The following is a 21,909-nucleotide window of genomic DNA, read 5'->3' on the forward strand; positions in this document are numbered from 1 at the left end:
AAACCCTTACAAAAGCATTTGAAAATATTGCCAAGAATCTGACCCTGTTCCTTTTTAAACTACCATAGGGAAATATTAACCAAATCTTTCCACTGCCCCTCTTCTCTCAATATGGCTTGCTGCAATTGATATGTAATAAGAGGTTTAACATTTTTTGGAAGGCTCTGGATTTTGGAAATGTATTTTCTGGGACTGGAAACTGGAGCTAGAGCAGCTGATTTAAAACCCTTAACATGCCACTTGGTGTATGGGGGAGGTTGTTACAGTTGAACTATTCCCTACATTCAGCCAGCTGGTCCAATAAGTGAATCCATACCACAATTGCATCTGCCTGCTTTGCCCTTCCTGCGTAAACTTTGGGGTCACCTCCCTTCTGCCAGTCAAAGATTTCTGAATAGCTTATGCATCTGCTGTTCACTAGATTAGTGGAAAGTAAGTAACAATTATACTTGTCCAAAAGATGGACTGCAGAAAGGAACAGCCTCTGAAATTTGCTCTAGGGCTTTTGTAATAAGCTGGCCTGGTACTCCATTATGATGGAGAACATGGACCTGGTGATTGTAAAATAAATGAGCTTTATAACTGTTAAAAGATTACGGGTGCCTGTTGGAATCCTAAGAGTTTTGTGAGCTGGGTAATGCTATTCATTCTGATGTGCGCTCCTTATGCCTGAACTGTTCATCAGCCGCGGGGTAAGGTACGTTTCTTTTCAAAATGGCACGTTAAGGAAGCTCTGATAATCACTGATGGAAGAGTAAACCTTAGGTGAACACTTGTTTATGTCACTTCAGTTTTTCCATTAATTAGGTGTAAACACTTTAGGAAGTTGGTGTTTGGTGTTCATAACTTGAATGCAAACATAGAAGAGCATATGTGCTTTATTTAACATACCTGCAGAGGGGGGTACAGTGCTTGTTCACATTCACTTGTTGAAATTTCAAAAAAGTCACCGCACAGGGAGCCTCACGTCTCTTGTTATGGTCACATCCCATGCGGGGACCAGTTGGTTCTACTCAGCACAGCTTCATCTAGCCAAAAGGTAGATGTGTTCCGCTGAGAGAGTTAAGTTGTCCAATAAACCAACCCTTGCGCTTTCTTCTGCAGTTTGAAAATTGTGGTTGACTCCTTCAGCAGCTTGCTATTTATCACTTCACTATTTATCACCTCTTACTGAACACCAGAAGTATTTAAACAACTGTGCATACTTTGCAGGGTCCAAGTAACTTACTATTTAAATCTGTTTGCAGATTAGAAGCCCCTAATGTTCTCTGCTGTTCCATGGTGTAAAACTGCATGCAGTAGTTCTGAGCCAGCTTTGGAATGGATGCTAACTTTTTCATTTCAATCTCCTCAGGAAAAGCTGAAAAGCAGTGCCTTGCTGTGGCCCTATATCACTGTGAACCAAACTCTGTGGTACAGTTATAAAAGATTGGGTAGGTTGGGAGCCTAGTGAGGGTTTTCTAGGAATCCAGGTATTGAATTATGATATTGTCCCTCTGGGGCTTTGTTCTTGGAGGGATGGCTGAAGTCTGTATCTCTGCTGACTGAGCTGCTTTGACCGTTATCACTTCAAATGTATTGTGCTGTTGAACTGGGGCTTAGAGAGATGATAGTTTGGTTTTTGCTTAGGGAAGTGGCGGTTCATAGTAGTGGGCTGGTTAAAAGCTTTGCAATTTGGGGTGGGCAATACAAGTGAACTCTGACTCTAGTATAGCCTGAGAGTTAAGAGGGTAAGTTCTTTGACTTCATGTTGTACAGAGACACTAACTAGTAAGAGCTGGCAGGACATCTGGGAAAGCAGTTCATGCCCTTCCCTTATAAAACAACAACAACCACCCTCTAGTTATTTCATAGAAATAGCCTAAGTACACAGTTGGTTATTGATAGTTTAAACTATGGTAAACTAGTATAACACCCTCTCTCCCTTTATAGTGATTTTAATTAAAGTTTAACTAAAGGTGTGTTTAGGTCTGCGGCCTTCGGTACTGGATGTTGAAATTGCCTCTCTAATGGTAATGCACAATGATTAGTAGATAGCACTGTCTTCAAGAACTTGTTTCTCAACATCCTAAATGGGTGAAGACACTTCTTGAGTCTCTGATCTTTAACTTGGTCCTTCCTGGAGGTAGAGGCAGTGCAGAGGTAGCAGGCAGCTCCTGCATAGTTGAATTAATGTGATGTGTTACACAACCCATTGCCTCTGTCACTCTCTCTCCTTGGCTTTGACGTAAGTGCTCACCTGACATTGCGAAGGAAGCTTCTTGAAACTCAATCGTTGGTGCATATTCATAGCTGAGATTTGAACTTGCATCAAATCAAGCAAGTCCTTGTTGCTTCAGTGAGAATCTGATGCACCAGCCAGCTCAAACGTTGCCATCTGTTCCGAAGAAGGAAGAATGAGGGGAATTCTAACCACCTGTTCTCCCCCTGCTAGCATTACTCCGGTTAATTCTTCGGAGGGTCACTGAGTCCAAGGTTGCCTCAGAAAGGAACACATGGCCAATGTTACGGAAAGTTTAACTGAGTAAGAAATGTGGGTACAAGTGGAGCACATGAAAGTGACAAGATGGTGTCTTGACCTTGTACTCTGAAGAATATCTAGGTCCCCAGTGGTGGTCCAAAAACAAGGCTTTTGAAAGGAGCCAGTGTGATATCTTAACTACTGCCGTTTGCCCTTTACCTACAATAGCTGTCCTGGTGGTAGCATTTAGTTATATCCCATCTCTCTGCTGGATCTCCCAGTCTCTGTGCTGTTGCTCCTGACCCTGATCTCTACAAGCAAGCTTTTTGTGTTGTGACATGACCTTTGTCTCAGCTTTGTCTAAAGCCTAATTGCTTTGCTTAGTACTTAGTGGTTTGGGGCCTGATTTCTTGACTCTGCCTCTTCTCCTGTCATAGGTTACACTGTTATCAGTGGAGGTGCTGAGCTGGAATTCCCTCTCTAAAAGGGCAGAGGAGCTGTCTGTAACAATGAGAACCCTCTGTTCTAAACTTGCTCTCCTGACCCCTGAGTCATCCAGAACCAGGTTTTGTTAATCTTTCAGATCTAATGCAAGGTTCTTTTTGAGGAAGGCATGGTCTGAGGACTGGAGTTCTTTCTGGGGCTTGAGGATTTTACATTTACTTTGCACATAAACAGATTTTCCTGCAATGAATGAATAACTTAAGTGTCCAGAGAACAGGAAGGGGAACCTATTGATCATTGACATACATGCAGATATGCCTATTAATAGCAAAAAGGTGACTGCATTTAATTCTAAAGGAGCTTTTCTACAAGCTCACAAAACAGTACTAAACTGTTACAGTAGATCTCTGAACGATTATCAAAGTCTCAAGTTTTTCTCTTCATCCCTATTTTAACTTAGAATTCAAGCAAACAGAAGGGGAGATAATACATATTATTTAGGCATATGCAAAGTTCTTTGCAATTCCTAAGTATCTGTAGTGATAGCTGGCAGTTTTGCCTGTGATAAAGAACTTGCAGCAATTACTATTGCATCACAGTAAAATGACGTTTGATTAGAACATTTCCCTCCAGCCAGAGTACAGAAGGTATGTCACATTGACCAAGGTTTAAATAAATCGGAGGAAAATATTGGTGAAAGGAGCCAGGCACTCATGGGCCCAGATCCCAGTAGAGAGATAAGGATAAGTGACATGTTTTCACTCTACAAAACATTTTTGTTTGTGTTCAAACAGTAAGTGGGGGAAACAAGCTGACTTAGATTTCAGCTCAGCTGGATTCTTGGAATTGATCCAGAAAACACACACACATCACCTTTGTGTTTAGTGCAGTAAGCAGGGTTGACCGGAAAAAGATTGAGCAATGTCTTACTGGTAAGCAGGAAGTCTCTTCCTGAGGAGAGTCGGAAGGTGATGCAGGAGGGGAGCTTCTACATATAAAAACTAATTGTGCCTTTAATGCTTCCTCTCTGACTTTTAATGTTCTGTTAAAATACAAGTTGCTTCCAGGCCTAGAATGTCTTTTGTCCTTGCTGCTTGAGAAAGTTAGACTTGCCACCAGAGCTGTTTTTAGCCATCGTGACTAAAGATACTAAGGGGCTTCAATGTAAAAGCGCTATAGTGTAGAATTCCCCTATCAGCATTATGTGGGTGCAGATTCTATTATTTGTTTGGATTCCCTTGTAATGGGGGCGGGACAGTGTCGGAGCTTGTAAAGCACCAAGCCTGGTGTTGGTGCACAAATAACTTAATCAGCCATTGAATGTGATCAGCTAACCAGACTGCAGAGAATTTGAGAGCAGATTGCTATTTCTAACTGAACTCACTCATCCAGTAGTTGAAATTGGAGATGACTGATCTGATGTTTCAGATGCTGCCAAGTCAGACTGAGCATCACAAGAACACAGCTTGACCTCTAGGGCATGCACGTACATTATGTATTTTTTAAAAAAAAAATCCGTTGCCAATGTTTTTCTGGCATATTCAACAGGAGCCCTGATCAGAAATACTTAAACATTCAAATGAATCAACATGTACCTCGGTATACAAAATTCATATTCGTTGTGAACAAGCTGTTTTCATTGTTGTAATAAACAAGGCCCTACATTCACTTTGGTTGAAGTATGACTACAATAAAATCACTGTGTAAATAGGGGAAAATATATTGCCCCAGTTTGTAACATCTGATGATGCATTAAGTGACTGTTAAGCTTGTGAATTCCAATTCATTTTACAAAGTGAATCATAACTTTGAGCTCACAAACATTGACACCTGCTATGTCGCAGGAAAGCTGGAAGAGGTTTATTGTTGCCTGGATGACAAACAGGGGGACTCTCTAATCTTTCAGACCTCTGAGTGGCTATTTAGCTGTATTCTAGATTGCATTGGCACTAAGAAAAGGAGTACTTGTGGCACCTTAGAGACTAACCAATTTATTTGAGCATAAGCTTTCGTGAGCTACAGCTCACTTCGTCGGATGCATACTGTGGAAAGTGTAGAAGATCTTTTTATACACACAAAGCATGAAAAAATTCCTCCCCCCACCCCACTCTCCTGCTGGTAATAGCTTATCTAAAGTGATCACTCTCCTTACAATGTGTATGATAATCAAGTTGGGCCATTTCCAGCACAAATCCAGGTTTTCTCACCCCCCCCCCCCACAAACCCACTCTCCTGCCACTTGCCGTCACCTTCAGCCCCCAACTAAAACCCCTCCAACGCATTATTAAGGATCTACAACCTATCCTGAAGGATGACCCAACACTCTCACAAATCTTGGGAGACAGGCCAGTCCTTGCCTACAGACAGCCCCCCAACCTGAAGCAAATACTCACCAGCAACCACATACCACACAACAGAACCACTAACCCAGGAACCTATCCTTGCAACAAAGCCCGTTGCCAACTGTGCCCACATATCTATTCAGGGGACACCATCACAGGGCCTAATAACATCAGTCACGCTATCAGAGACTCGTTCACCTGCACATCCACCAATGTGATATGCCATCATGTGCCAGCAATGCCCCTCTGTCATGTACACTGGTCAAACTGGACAGTCTCTACGTAAAAGAATAAATGGACACACATCAGATGTCAAGAATTATAACATTCATAAACCAGTCGGAGAACACTTCAATCTCTCTGGTCATGCGATTACAGACATGAAAGTTGCGATATTACAACAAAAAAAGTCAAATCCAGACTCCAGCGAGAAACTGTTGAATTTGGAATTCATTTGCAAATTGGATACAATTAACTTAGGCTTAAATAGAGACTGGGAGTGGCTAAGTCATTATGCAAGGTAACCTATTTCCCCTTCTTTTTTCCTACCCCCGCCCCCCCCCCCACCCCCAGACGTTCTTGTTAAACCCTGGATTTGTGCTGGAAATGGCCCAACTTGATTATCATACACATTGTAAGGAGAGTGATCACTTTAGATAAGCTATTACCAGCAGGAGAGTGGGGTGGGGGGAGGAATTTTTTCATGCTTTGTGTGTATAAAAAGATCTTCTGCACTTTCCACAGTATGCATCTGATGAATGAGCTGTACCTCACGAAAGCTTATGCTCAAATAAATTGGTTAGTCTCTAAGGTGCCACAAGTACTTTTTGCGAATACAGACTAACACAGCTGTTACTCTGAAAATTGGCACTAAGGTTTGTCTGCTTGCAGTTGAAGGTGCTTCAGCATGCAGGTGTGCTGTCCGCTCTAGCATTGCCAGCCTTTTGGTCATGTTCTGAGCAGTTCTTGACTCTTGTGTCTACTGCTTGACTTTTCCAGCATCCTTCAAGCTGGGATTGCTGCTGACTTGAGACAGTACTGTTGGCTCATGTGGAATTGTGCAACAGTGATCATGCTGGTTGATTAGGGATCAAGCTGGATAGGCTCCAAAGGATGTTCATCCCTCTTAGCCAGAAGTCTTACTTCACGGGGTGCAAAAGAGCTCTACGCTTCCATGCAGGAGCAAAGGGAGATGGGGAATTCTTCTTATGTGGCATCTTCAATACTGGAGGTTTGCAGCCTTGGTAGTCCTTCCTTTTTTTTTTTTTTTTTTAATGGTCCTTTTGCTAATCTTTTTGTGGATGAGTATAGTCATTTTGATCCATCCAGGATACCACAGCATCCATCCAAGGTCGCTTTCTGCCTTTTGTTCCCTCTCAGTGCTTGTAAATGTGCATTGCCGGCTGCCGCTCTCAAAATGTGCCCTGCATATTGGATCTTTTTTACTAAGATCTCTAAGTAACACTTACGGAGTTCAGTCGTCTCCAGTGCTTTTGGGGAATTACTGTAACTGGGTAGCAGGGTCACTTTAAAAAAAAAAAAAAAAAAAAAAAAATCAGTCTAATCCAGTCCTCTTTGGAACCTGGTATTTGATTAACCAGTAGTACCGGAACAGCAGCTATTGAGCACAGGGACTTTCAGCTTTAGTGTTGCAGGATTCATTACTCTGCACTAGGCTACATGAGACAAACTGGAAATACCAGACCTTCCCCATCACTTTTAATTAAGCAGAATGGCTGCAGCGGAGGCAGCACCTCAATAAATGATTTAAGTGCTGAGCTTCTCTGAACATTGATGGTATTGCACTTAAGTCTCTCTTTCTGGGAAGTGTCTAGCAAAGCAAACTGCCATTTGTTCCATTGTTCTCCTCCTGCTGAGCATGGTGTTAGCACCATATATTCTGTCAAAATTATTAAACCACCAATTCCAATCTTCTGTGTACACATTCAGTGTTAAAGTATTGCCTTGTTGTGCTGACTAATCCTGAAATAAGCAAACTCCAATTAATATAATGAAGCACTGTTGTAATTAAAATCCCATGCCTTTTATATAAGGTGGAATAACAAGTTATGTATCAGTAACATTGTTGAATCCTCCTGTAATTTGGTATGATGATGGTGGTCTGGGGTCACTCTACTCAATTTTACAGCCTCTGCGGTCTCACTCCAAACTCTTCAGACTCTGACATGGCTTTTCTTGCAGAGAGTTTTCCCTCTTCAAAATAAAATCTTTCTTGTGTTTTTAACTCTTAAACTGGAACAGTGTCTACAGCTGCAATTTATTCCTGGTGCTAAACTACCAATGAGAATTCATTACATTGAGAGATTGGCAGAACTAGGTAAGTGAATTTGCAGCCACTTTAAAGGAGATAACAGAGATTAAGCATTGGGCTCACACTATATAGACTCCCTGGAGTCGGTTGAATCCCAACAGGATAGACTCAAGCTGTCTATCCCCCTGAAGTAGATCAGTTGAGTTTCATGCAGTCCTGTCCTGTGTGGATCTCTCCACCAAGACCCAAGAGGCTCTGTCTATTTTGTGTGGGTGCTGAAGATTCCCTGGGACTCAGCATGTCAGGTATCCAGTCCAAAATCATCTCTCCTCCCCCCGGCCCACATACACACAGCTGCAGTGCTGTACATCTAGATGTCATGACCTTTCATTGGTGTTTGCCTTTACAAATAAAGTGCTGAGATCCCTTTGGGGATGATAGGCTCTATGTAAATGTCAAATACTACTCCTCTGGGGGCCACCTAATATGGAATTTGTGGCTATTAAGAGTTCTACAGCAGGGTAACTGACTGCAATGTGCAAGTGGAACTCCAGTAGTTCCTGTTCCTTTCGTTATGGGCTAAGATGTGCTCTCTTGTTTGGATCAATGTTTTAATACTTTGCATTTAACTAGATAGTTCCTTCTATATAGGAGTCACAAAGGACTTTTCAGATATTACTTAAGCCTTGCATTAGCTCTGAAAGAGGCAAGTGTTCCCCCTTCTTACTGAGGCACAAGTGAAGGGACTTCTGTAAGCTTAGACAGGGAACCTGTGGCAGAGCTGGGAATAGAGACTAGCTTTCCCAGTCCTGTCCCTTAAGCTGATTGGTTTGCTTTTCATCAGCAATGTAGTGTTGGGGTAACCCACTGGTATCCTCTGAGCACCAGTCCACTTTTCTTGTAGGTATGTCCAATGAAACTGAAGCATTTGAGAAATTCATGCATGAAACATGCAGAGCACCATAAAATCGTTTTTAAGGTGTTCAGAGTTCATAGAGCTACATGAGATGGACCATAAAATGTACCACGGGGGAGAATTTCAAAGACACACATGGCAGCCAGGCACCCAGGTTTCTCTCGTGCCTTTGAAAATTTCCTGTCTTTACACACAACTCATTTAGGTAGGAAAGAAGGAAAAGGCAGCTGCATGCAGTGTACCTATTTGATCTGCAGATGTCGCTGTTAAACCACTTAACTGGTTTCAGGGGTAGAAATGCTGCTCTTTTGAATTCAAAAACTATTGATACCGGCATTTTATCTAACCTTAAGTAAAGTATGCAAGCTTTTTAAAAAGCCTTACTGAGAATATACACCTAACTTGCTTTTGACTTGAGGTGCAAATTGCATCAGACGTTGCCACTGTGCACTGAATCTAATTGGCATGTGTGGGAGTTGCTTTATAACTGTTTGGATGCCAGAATGAATATGAATGAAGCAATATATTTAGACTTAAATTTTCAATAAAATGAGGAAGCCACCAGGTGGCAGTTCTTTGTTCTGGTGCATCTCAGCTGTTGTGTTGTTTCTGGCCCCCAGATTCCAGAGTCCCATGGACTGAACACCACAGTCTAGACTAACTGACAGACAGAATTCCTCTCCTGTTAGGTAAGCAAGGAGTAGACACCAATTATGCAGATTCTCAGCCATAGTCTTCCTTTTTAAATTTACATTTTTCAAACTGTCTAAATAAGGAAGCTGCCTTCTCATACAGTGAAATTCAGACCCAGAAACTAGAGTAGCTCGCAGCTGCACTGCCTTTGTGGGTTGGTTATGTTTTAAAGGTGTCTTAGTCACTGCATGCTGGGCATTTTTGCTCTTGGTGTTGAGTGTCTGCTGAGAAGGAGGTGGGATTGAAAAATGGGTAGCAATATAATACGGCAATTAATTTTAAGAAAACCCTCGTAGCTAATGGATTTTATGTAATGCTGATTAGCTGTGCAGTGATGCTGAAGTATACATAGGGATGCTATTAAATACTAAAGCGTTATTCACATGATAATGAATAGACATAGTATTGTTTGTGCTCTTGTATACTAATACTGGGAGTGACTCAGGAACAGTGTGCAGAGCTTTTTACATCTAGGCTACTGAATCTGTACTGAGTTGAAAATCTTCAGTTAGCATTTGACTATTCTGTGGCCTCTGTGAAATGAATTTCTTTGTGTGTGTGTGGGGAACCTATTGCAGTTGATAGTCTAGAGTAACCACGAACACTTAATTCACTTATTTGCTCTTGAGCAGAGGTGGGCAAACTACGGCCCACGGGCAGGATTCGGCCCGCCAGCCATTTTAATCAGGCGCTCGAGCTCCCACTGGGGAGCCATGCCTTCGTGTAGGAGCCGGAGAAGGGACCTGCTGCTGCTGCTGCTTCTGGGAGCTGCTTGAAGTAAGCGCCGCCTGGAGCCTGCACCCCTGAGCGTCCCCTCACGCCCCAACCCCCGCCTCAGCCAGATCCCCCTCCAGTCCTCCAAACCCTTCGATCCCAGCCTGGAGCACCCTCCTGCACCCCAAACCTCTCATCCCTAGCCTCACCCCAGAGTCCGCACCCCCAGCCAGAGCCTGCACCCCAGCCTTCTGCCTCAGCTCTAATCCCCCTCTCATCCTCTGAACCCCTTGGTCCCAGCCCGGAGCCCCCTCCTACACCCTGGAGCCCTCACCTCCCGCCCCCCTCCCCCCCCCAGACCAGAGCCCCCTCTTGCACCCTGAACTTCTCATTTCTGTCTCCACCCTGGAATCCACACCCCCAACCAGAGCCCTCACCCTCTCCCTCATCCCAACCCCAATTATGTGAGTATTCATGGCCCACCATACAATTTCTATTTCTGGATGTGGCCCTTGGGCCAAAAAGTTTGCCCATCCCTCTCTAGAGGAATAAAATTGGCCACCTAGGGCTGAGCTGCTCTGGGTATTTCTATCCTTATACGTGGAAATCTGTCACGCCACTTAGTTCGTTCACCACACTTCTCCAGCACTCATTTTTAAACTTTCTGCCATCACTTGTCCCCTGTAGCACATTCCCTATTCCTGCTCTTTGATTAAATCTTAATATTTCCTCATAAATTGAATCCTTTACATGTTTGCCTTTTTTATCTAAGGAAGTTTTTCTTGCGGTACAAAGACTGTTATGTGCATTATCTAGTTCAGTGATTTTCAACCTTTTTTTTTTCTCGTGACCCCGTTGAAGAAACTTGTTGATGCCCGCGACCTAACAGAGCGGGGGATGAGGGCTTTGGGGTGCGGGAGGGGATCAGGGCTGGGACAGAGGGTTGGGGTGCAGGGCTGAGGTCAGGAATGAGGGTCAGGGCTCTGGGCTGGGGGTGCAGGCTGTGGTGTGGGGCAGGGGACGAGGGGTTTGGGGTGCAGGAAGGGGCTCTGGGTTTGGGGGGGCTCAGGGTTGGGGCGCAGGCTTACCTCGGGCAGCTCCAGTCAGCGATGAGGTGGAGGTGCTAAGGCAGGCTTTGTGCCTCCCTTGGCACCGCGGAGCGCGCTGCGCCCCAGAAGCAGCCAGCAGCAGGTCTGCCTCCTAGGCAGAGGTGCGCAAGCAGTGTCCGAGCAGGTAGGGACTAGCCTGCCTTAGCTGGGCAGCACCGCCGACGGGACTCTTAACAGCCTGGGCAGCAGTGCTGACCAGAGCCGCCACCACCCAGTGCCTCACGTTCTGTGACCCACTACGGGGTCGCGACCCGCCTTTTGAAAACCACTGATTTAGTTAACTGTTAGATGGATCTCTCTATGCCACTCTCTTAAAAGTCAGCATCATTGAATCTAAAAGTTTATGCCACACTTGTGTGGTATAGAGGTGCAGCATCTGCTTAAGTGTCAGAACCGAAACCTGATCGTTCCCATAGAAATTACTCCCAACTCTTGCTGAAGACCTTACAGCATTAACTTGACACAGTGAGCTGGAATGAGAGATAAGTGGAGATTTAATAAAACATTGCTTAACTGGTCAGTATTTGGCAGCTCACCAACAAGGTGAAACGGTTGCTGCCATGTGATGATCAAGTCTCTTCCCAAGAAAAGATTGGGAAGAGTCTTGTAAACATATTAGATTCACTATAGTATGTGGAGCTCTCTTGGCCGCCTCTGCACCTAGGGGTCACAGGTACATGCCGGTCGCTTCTGGGAGCTGTGTGGAGCCAGGGCAGGCAGGGAGCCTGCCTTAGCCCCGCTGTGCCACCGACCAGACTTTTAACAGCCCGGTCGATGGTGCTGACCAGAGCTGCTGGGCATTCTGGATGCCTGGCAACCTTATCTCAGGTATACCACTATCTTATTTAGCCTCCCAAAATACCGTGTGGGAAGGATGTCTTTCAGTAGTCTGTAGCACTAAAACCCTGAAACAAATAATGTGTGTGATATTGCTTATTAAATAAAGTGCCCCTGTTACACCCATGACTCGGAACACAATTTCTAATCACTCTGTGGTGCTGGCTTCCTAACATGACTGACATCTGCAGACACGACTGACATAAGTACTCTGTAAACTCTGCACACAGTAAAATATTTGTCCTATTCTAGACCTGTTATATAAACCATCTTCAGCTCGTATTTTAATTTGCAAGTGTGTTTAATGTCTCCTCTTTGAGATCAGAGATAATGTGAGGGGATGAGCTGTCTGCTGAGTCAGTCTTTACTGCCTCTTGTTTTTGCCCTCCAGCCCTCCTACACACTCCACCTGCATGCTGGTCTAACCTTTAGCAGCTGAAATCTTGATGTGGTTTTTCTCTGTGCAATGGGTAACAGTCAAGTAATCTTTGTTTTCCTTTTGCCTAAACGATCATCCTCCCACCACAAATACAGTTTGGTTTTTTTCACAAGGAGAAATGGCTTGCGTGCTTTTTTTTTTTTTAACACATGAGCAGTTAGCCTACCGGGGTGTCTCTGTGTTGGCAAACAGCCAGAATAATCCAAACACGTCTTTCCTTTGAAACATCTAAACTCCTTGCAAATGTGAATGCATTTATATTCCAGAGGCAGCCTAATTACCAGGCTGATACTTCACTACCCTACAACATAATGTGCAGAGCCTACAGAATTGGGTCAGTGTTATCTAATGGACTTCAAGATAACTTAGCTCAGTAATAGTAGGAGAGTCCTAGATCACTCTGGAATACATTTGATTTCTGCTTTTCCTGTGGAACATTAATAGCAACTCATTTCTTACTTACTTGAAATGGTGTGTTGTGTGATGTTGGACGTACATGTCTGAATTGTCCAAAAAATAAACGATCGGTCTGTTGGCATTGCTTCCAACACCACCATGCAGCTAGTACGCTGTTCAGTTGGCCTATATTAAAACAGATTTGATTTTTTTTTGTCCGAATGCCAATAAATTCCTTAATTCTTGTGGCATAGGAGTTCTCTAAAACCTGGTCCACGTTTTTATTGTGCAAAATGCAGACTTCAGGCGTAAACTAAGCCCATCGTTGCAAAGAGGGTTAGGAAACATGGCTGAGTTGCTCTCTTTCACCTAGTTTACAGTCCTGTCTGAACTTGTAGTCAAGACAAGAAGACTTTGTCCGGCTGTAAACTTTTGGTCTGTTTTAAAATGCAAATCTTCGGTGAGGTTTTACTGGTGTATTTAACTGAATAATCTAGCCATTGCGCTGTTTTTATATTTGTCCTAGTAATACCTGGTGTGAAAGCCCCCTATCAAATGTCATACTCTTATTTTTGTTTAAGTTGTAAACTGTGGTGCATAGAATACTCGAGTTTGACAGGGCCGCTTGCTTACATTCTCTAACTGTTTGATTTCTCTAAATATAGATGCATGTAAAAATGCTTCAGCAGTGTTAACTTTGCATATTTTCAGTCGGTCTCCTATCTCTGTTCAGGGTGCATTATACAGCCCCCCCCCCCCCCCCCCCCGCTCGCTCCTGTCTCTACGCACTTGCATTCCACAACCCTTAGAATAGCATTCCTCCTTTCCTCTACACTGGATCATTTGTTTAGGATCTGTTTAAATTTTGAATCCTAGGAACGGTCTCCAAATCACTTAAACTACCAGACACCTTTGTTAGTTACATTCAAACTTTTTTCCCTGTGGCATTTTAAGTCTCCTTCCTACTTACTAAAAAAAAGTTGATTTTTGGCAACTTTAAGTTGCTTGTTGCTATAGTTCAGTGTGGAATTAATTTTGAATCCCAAAATACCATCTGATTAAGTGCTGTTGCAGTTTGCTTATTAGGCAGCCAGCTCTTTCAGTTAAAGGTCTCAAGGGAAAGTTACTTTTTTTTTTATGACCGATGGCAGCTTTGACTGGAGAAATCAACCATGTCTTGAATTTTTCCTCCTCATATTGTGTATACAAGACCTCATGCATGAGCTCTTCTTTCCTGTGAGAAGAACTTTGCTTCACAGCCAGTCCTAACCAGAGGAACTCACTATATTATTATTACATGCCTTGTAGCTGTGGAAGGTCACGAGAAAAGTGTGTGCAAGACCAGCTCTGTGGTTAACACTTCACAGAAATTGTTTGAACAGTAGGCTTTTAAATCTCTGGGGCTCCTCAGTTTTCCACCCAGCACCAGTGTTTATCATTGCTGATAACTTGGGAGAAAAAAGTTGTCCTCTGGTACACATGTTGCTCTGAGGCCAGATAAGTCCCGAACAAGTGCAACTCCTCTCCTGATTCAAAAGATTACAGTACATCCTGTTCTGCCAGTCTTCCTTGATGTTCCTCCCAACATGCTGGTTTTTATTTTTTCAGTGGGATTGAAGATTGATTTGTTTTTGTTTTTTAGTAGTTTATATATTCAGTAGAAGCAAACTTTGTATTTTACCTCTCTCTTTTTGGGTGAGATAAGCCATTTGGTTCTGTCTGACTTTCTTTAATTGCATTTTCTAGCATTTCTCATTCTGAAGGACACCAAGTGGTCTACAAAATTAACTAATAAATGCAGCAGGTGTCTAATAGAGCACAGCAACCCTTCTCTGTGACTTTAAATTGTCACAGGCGCCTTGAGCCCAGGGTGGGTGCTTTTTTTTGGATCTAAACTGGGTAAAACACTGCACAACAGTTCACAGCAGGAGGTCAGTACAATGAGGCTTCAGAGAGCCATAATTACCTGAGCGGGAGCTTGACCAGCTCACTGATGTTAACACCTTCTGCTCCTCTAAAAAGCACGAGGAGATGTTTTTAACAAGGGGGGGTCACACACTTGGTCGCTTGTTGTTAGCCAAGCTTCTTGCACGCACCTAGGAGCTCCTTGTCCACTCCATTTCCCACCCCAAAAGCTCCCTGGGGTGCCACCCTCCCAGCCCCCTCTTTTTCAGGGACTCCCTGCAACTCCCCAGTCTCCCCCAGCTAGGGGCTCTGTTTGCCCCTCATTCCCTCTCCTCCCCACAGTCTACTAAGGACCATTATGCCAGCCAGAGTGATACACCAGGGTCTCCCATTCTCTGCCATACCAGCACCATTGCAGAGGCTCTGTGAGGACTAGCTAATGGGGGCACAATCTCCCCCATCAGGTGTTGTGTTCCCCATTCTCCCTCCATGCCAGAGCGCGCTCTGCTCCCTGTTCACACCTTCCCTCCCTCTTCTGTGCCCTATTCCCCCATCCCCATACCAGGGTCCCACATTTCAGCCCAATATGATGGTATATGTGCATGCCCCCATTGCTCTTCATTCAGAGCACCAACATGTTACACTCTGTTGGGAGGATGAGCAGGGATGAGATGAGGTATTGTTATTGTGGAAGGTGTTCATGGGGGCCATTAACCAGGTGTTTGATCTATAGACAGCTACAGAGGTGCTTGAGGCTGTGGCTGTGCTAAAGAGTTTGTTGCGACTTCATGTGTTCCTGATTGCCCCCATCCCCTTCTGTTTTTTTAGTTTTTCCCCAAAATCAAGAGGATTCTGGCCATTGATTCCTAGAATGTTCCCTGAAACTTTGGAATTGATTGACTGACCTTCAAAAGTTACCGAGTTACAGACAGAGAAATGCTGTCAAGCCGACTATAAAGTCTCTGCAAGCTCAACCCATTCTCACAAGTAATCAGGACCACTCTATTGAAGAAAGATGGCATTTCCTCAGTGTCGTTAATCCCTTCAGTGCCATGCTGGTCCTGATTCTGAGGAAGTAGTGCCTCCCACATGAGTGCTGCTTTCTGCAGCACCTCACTTTCCTCGAAGGCCCCTTTGCCATGATCTAACTGGATCACAGCACTTGGTAGATTCCAACAGATTTCTGGCCATTAATAAACAAAGGTTGGTCAGAGTCTGGCTGCAGCCATGTTGATGAATCCCCAGGTTTTGCCTGCTTTTCCTTTTTCCTGTTAATTAGGGCAGTGGTTCTGCATTTATGAATGGCACATAGCAGAGACAGGAAGCGTAACCCCCCTCACTACCTCCCAACTCCCATCAAAGTGAATGGTGGGTGTAGTGCTGAGAACTGCTCCTCAGAGGTGCTGGTTTGGATAAATATTTCTGCAAATTGTCCTCAGAAATGCCGACTAAAGTCACTTCATTAGAGAGCCTCTGACATAGAACGCAGAAAACTTAGCAACAGGAGCAGTAATCAGATCATCCAAGATATTTCCTTATAAAGTGTTGGTGGGGCTGCAGAACACTGCCAGCATGAGTGGTCCGTACTGCCAGTAATTCCCCCTCCTTTTTCCTTTCTCTGTGGCAGTAAAGACTTGGTTTACGTGAAGTACACACCCTTGGCAGTAAGGTTTGTGTGGAGATTGCTGAGATGTCTGCAAGATGCAGATTCTGTAACTCATGTCTACAAACTCAAGAATAACACCAGGATTTTGCAGAACAAAAATGTTTTATCAAAGGGTGCATGTCACCCACCATGTAGCCATTCAGAGCAGCAACAGAAGTAGCTTTTCAGACAGCCCTAAAACAAAACGACATGATTCCTGAGAACCTTTGAGGCAGCGTCTTTTAACACCCCTTTTGCCATCCTCAATATAAAGAAGCCTAGGGTCACTTACATTGCAGAAGCAAAGGATTGTAAAAGCAAACTAAGGCATGCTTCTGTACTACTTAACTCTGTCTTTCACTAGTTGAGAAAAATGTCTCAAACAATTCTTCTGATTGTAGGACAACCTAGCATCCAAGCAACTATCCCTTCAGCGCCAAAGAAATACATTTTTTTCTTTTACTGTTGAATCGTGTTGAGTACAAACCAGATGCAAGAACCAAAGGGCTCCAAAACGTAATTTACTTTGTTTAATGACTCTGGGATGAGGTTGATGTGAGCTTTGGGAAGTTTAGTTGTGCTTTGAATTCAGTGTTTCTAACCCCTCTTGGGATCTGGAGCTATGGGAGATTGTGCTCATCCCTTAGGCCACTACACAAAGGGATCTCACAAAACTGGGCGACTGGGCAACAAAATGGCAGATGAAATTCAATGTGGTAAGTGCAAAGAAATGCACATTGGAAAACATAATCCCAACTACACACACACAGACACAGAAAGATCTGGTGTTACTGTGAATAGTTCTCTGAAAACATCTGCTCAATTTACAGCAGCAGTCAAAAAAGCTAATCATGTTAGGAGCCGTTAGGAAAGGGATAGATAACAACAGAAAATATCATAGCTCCACTATGTAAATCCATAATACATGCACACCTTGAATACTGCTTGCAGTTCTGGTCGCCCAATCTCAAAAAAGGGCATATTAGAATTGGAAAAAGTACAGCGAAGGGCAACAGAAATGATGAGGGGAATGGAACAGCTTCCGTATGAGGAGAGATTCAAAAGACTGGGACTGTTCAGCTTAGAAGAGAGACGACTAAAGAGGGGAGATGATTTTATAGACATCTATAAAAATTGATTGGAGTGGAGAGAGTGAATAAGGACATGTTATTTACCCCTTCACAGAGCACAAGGACCAGGGATCACCCAATGAAATTAACAGGCAGCAGGTTTAAAATAAACGTAGGGAGGTACTTGTCTGCTCTTATTGTGGTATGTAGTGTATGTGTAACTGTGCACCGCAGTGAAAGGCGGGCTGTGTCCCCACTGCAGTGCAAGGCTCTGGCCGTGATGGGGAGGCTGCAGAGAAATGCTCTGCCGGTTCCCTGCTGCTGGAGTCTTTCCCTGTAGTGAGGAAAGGTGTCCTGCTGCTGGAGCTATGCTCCTAAAAATAGCAGTGTAGACATGGGAGGTGCTTCTTGGGCATGTAGAGAGCCGTGTAGAGTATATACACTAGGTTCTGCTGTATCTCTACTCGCGTAAGCAGGGCCTTAGCATCTAAACAGCTATTTACCCTTGCTAGGTGGGTGTACGGTGTCTGTACTCTACACGCTGGAACAGTTGTAGACCTGCTTTTCTATTGTAAGACCTTTCAGGCAGAGACCCATCTTCTGTGTGTGTGTTCTGTGAAGCACTTAGCACAACTGAACATTAATCAAAAATCTGTGTTATGGGGAAATCGGCAGACACAAAACCAGATGCTGGAAGGGTACCGAATTCCAGTGGTAAGGGTGTGTGTATTACACTGTTGGACTCCGTATGGGAAATCCATGCAGTGCATTTATTTGTACGTGGGAATGTTTTCAAAGCTGGCATTTATCTGGTGGGATCATTACCTTCTAGAACCTCCCAGAAGTGACGCTGTCCATCAGTCTATCCTTTTAGTATGTGCAGGCCATCTACTCACCTCTTCAAATGAGTTTACACCTTTCTGTTTTCACTAGCTTTGGAAAATGGCCCTTCTTTCCCACAGCAAGGTGCTAAATTTGACAGTTCTCTTTTCACCATAGCCGTTTCCCAGCCCCTTACCATCATGAACTTTGCATCTGGAAAATGCATTAATGGGAAAGGGTTTACTCCCAGACTAAAACTAGCATAACCCTTGGCTAAAAGGGCCACTTCCAAGCTATGTTGTAAACAATCGTCTTTGCAGATTTTGGCTTCATGTAGCACTTCAGTAGTGGAGGTATCTTTAAAATGGTTACCAGTGTGCAGTGTAGACGTACTCTTCTTTTGGCAGTGTGTAGAGTACGTACACTAAACCACCCCTCCCCACAAAAGGTGTAAATAGCAGTGTAGACACTGAGGCACTGCTTTGGTGACTAGAGTAAGGACATTCCTAAACCGTGTGGGGATGTACCTCAGTATGGACCGCACTCTGCCAAACAGTGTCTCCCCCACTGCAGTGTAGCATCGTGCTGCAGGGGTCTTTCCCCGCCACAGAGAAAGATTCCAGCAGTGGGGAGAGACTGGCAGCAGGAAAGGTTACATACCGCAGTGTGGACACAACCAGCTTTTCGCTATGGCACGCAGCTACAGGTATCCTACACCCTGTCGTCAGCGGTATGCAGTGTAGACATAGAGTAAAAGACCTTCTCCATGGCCTTGTCTACACCGCTTTTGGGGGAAATTGCCCATCATTGTGCCCCCACTGCTGCAGTTCCAGTAGCAATGACTAGGGAGGCCTTAAGCAGCCACCAGCATTTAACCACCATACTCGCCAGACCTCTTCTGAGCGGGGTTAAATGATGCGCTGGTTATGAACACCAGCGCCTTGGCTATACTATCACTCCTGACATGTCTTCTGCCAGTGGGGGGTTGTAACAATGGGAGACTTCAACAAAAAAGTTTAGCATACAATTCTAGAGATCAGGCAGCTAGCAAAGTTGTGATGCAAGAGATTTTATGCACAGAACTTTTGAAGGAGCAACACTTTCTACAGTGAGTCTTGAGCTAGCACTCTTCCTTTAATGTGAAGCAACAAACTTTTGCTGCAATGTAAACATCTGGCCAGCGTGGCTTATTTTGTGAATGAGACACACAAGATTTGACGTGTGCCAAAACATCTGAGTATAAACCATGAGTCTCCTGGACTCTAAGAATGAATGCCAGGGGTGGAGCCTAATGTCACCACCGGTGGTGAAATGAATTTCTTTTACACCACCTACCGTAACGCTCTGTGGACTGAAAATACATTCAATGTTTTCAGTTCGAGGGGGAGCAAGTGTCTCCTCACAGTTCCTGCCTGGCTTCTGTTTTAGTTGCCTTTATGGAACATCCTTTCAGGGGAAGTGGATGCATAATTCAAAGAAAATATGGATTCTTTTTGTTAATCTCTGTGCTGTTAATTTGGCCTGTTGGGGTGGAGGGAAGAGAGCGTGTGTGTGTGTGGGGGGGGGTCAGTTTGCCAATTTCAGTCATAGATACAAGCATCTTGAGGAAGTATGGTTAACTGGCAAACTCTGATTCGATGTACATATATGAACAGGTGTTGAGCAGTCTAAAATTCCAGTGGTCTAGGAAGCGCAGTTGTGGAGGACTCGCCAGCGTGATCACATGGCAAGCATTCTTAGAGAATGGGAGATAGAAATAGAAATGTACAGTACAGAACGAATATTGCTCAGTACACACAAACCTTCTGAAACAAAAGATAAACTTCTTATCTAGACATTTATAGGCACATCACTGCAGCTAAGGCCAGCCTCTGGTCTGTGTACTCTAGCCTCCTTACATCTGTCAGGCTAGCTATTGTTACCCTGAATGTGCCAATCGGGCCCTCCTGGTAAGAGCAGCCCCACAGAGCAGAACCTCTATGGCTATGAATTTGTGATTAGCCATTTGGGACATACAGAAAAATATAATTGTCTAACCCATTCTCCTCCCTCTTTTTGGTAGTTAAGTGACACCGTTAATACACTCAGTCATAATACCAATGCTCACTGTGCTGTCACTCACTAATTCTGGCTTATGCCCTCTCTTTTAAAGATGCTGGTGTACAGAGCTGGGCTGGAGGAGCACACACAGATAGGCTTTTCTAGCAGTGGAGTGCTACTCTGAGTTTCTGGCAAGCTTGGAAATTGAAGACAAAATGCTTCCTGTCCTTATGATAGCTGAGAATATGCCACAACTGTCTTGATTGAAAACTGTTCCACTGTGCAATTATCTTTGCTGTCAGTTTTTCCTAATCAAAGCAAATTTTACCCTGTTTGAACTTAGGCCAGTTGCTTCTGGCTTTAAAATTGGATCCAATGCTAATAGTTAGTTTCCTTTCAGGTATTAGAGTATCCCTTGACCATGCTTTGGTCCACTGTGTTTAAAAGAAATAAGCTTACTGTTCGGTCTTTCCCACTAGGTAATGCCAGCAGCCTCTTCTCAGTACTCATAAAGTATGACATCTGTTCTCCAGAAATGCACTACTTGAGCTTTGCTTTCCACTGATGTCCCCTTTGTGCTGTCTAGTTCTTTCCTTTAACAAGGAGGTAAGAAATTTAACAAGTAATAGAACTAATAAGGTTTGTGCATGATACAGTTCAGCTAATGTTATCTTTGTTTTAACCCGCATCCCTCTCTTCCTTTGTTACCTTGTTCTTAGTTTAGAATTACATTGTAAAGGTTCTTTTCAGGGCTTCACTTCTGTTGGAGTGGTATTGCTCTGAGCATGCTTTGTCTTAATACTTCAGTTGGCAGTTAAATGGGCAGAGGATACCCAGGGATAGAGCTAATCAAGCACAGTAGTCCCCGCCCCACCCCCCTTTTTAAACTTTTTTCCTCCAGCTATTTCAGTAGCTAAATTAACATGTTTATAGCACTAATATGCTAAGTTCATGCTTACAAGATTCTGTCTGCTGCTGGTCCCCATTCTCTGAGGAGTACACACCTGAGCAAAACTTGTAGCACTGAGCATCTCTGTGATTTGCAGAGACTGTCTTAATGCAAAAGAAGCCCATTGAATCTTTTTTTAGCCTGTGGCTTGTAAATAAATAAGCCACAAAGCTCTGTTTGTTGGAAAGATTATCCCTGTCCAGACCCAGAGCCTTGCAATAGTTTGTCTCCTGTCGCTCTTTCCTTTTGGTTCCTCTCCATAACCTTGGATGCCTTCACCGTGTCTAGTGTCCTTCCAGCGACATTATGTGGTTATTTTCTAGACTGGTTTTTTTTTTTTTTTTGCATTCAGCATTGCCCTTGGGTCTTTGGGGGTGGAAAATCCTTCGGGTTTTCAAAAAGATGCTCAAGTCTATTCCCATCAGTGGTAACTCTGGGAACTGCAGGTACAAAAGAATTAATGGCAAACAAATATAGTACATGAGCAGTCCCAAGTGGAGCAAAAATATTCGGCATCACAGCCACTGCTGAACAGTTCAGAGCCAGGCCTGTATACATTGGCTGCTGTTCTCAGCTTAGCACCAACAAATAAAGCAAATGGATGGGCTTCCAAGAAGGGCCTGAGAAATGGCTTTCTGCTGTGGCCTGTTGCTTTTGCTGCTGACAAATGGAAGTGCTAAGCATGTGACATTTGGATAACCGTAGTCTGTCCTGTGCCAGTGTGTTCACATCTGCTCACAACCCAGTGGGTGTGGGGGAGAATAAACAAAATTCTTATTTCAACAAGGACAGGTGCTGTTTTTGCCTTTTAATTAGCCTGAATGTAAGTTAGTTACACTAGTTCTGGTGGCAAGT

The 21,909-nt window shown here is 43.9% G+C and overlaps 1 protein-coding gene across 11 annotated transcripts in view; it reads left to right on the forward strand.

The window, feature by feature from the left end:
* The window catches only part of GNG7 (G protein subunit gamma 7), a 123,889-nt gene that overhangs the window by 34,299 nt on the left and 67,681 nt on the right, over window positions 1-21,909 (forward strand). For 2 of the 11 annotated variants that reach the window (XM_043535645.1, XM_043535647.1), the window contains exon 3: window positions 20,585-20,711. The exons of the other annotated variants lie outside the window; for them this stretch is intronic. The gene's annotated coding sequence lies outside the window, so the exon portion shown is untranslated. The remainder of the gene's footprint in view (window positions 1-20,584; window positions 20,712-21,909) is intronic. 11 annotated transcript variants of the gene reach the window in all.

The sequence above is a fragment of the Chelonia mydas genome, chromosome 25 (assembly GCF_015237465.2).
Source record: "Chelonia mydas isolate rCheMyd1 chromosome 25, rCheMyd1.pri.v2, whole genome shotgun sequence".
NCBI lineage: Eukaryota > Metazoa > Chordata > Testudines > Cheloniidae > Chelonia > Chelonia mydas.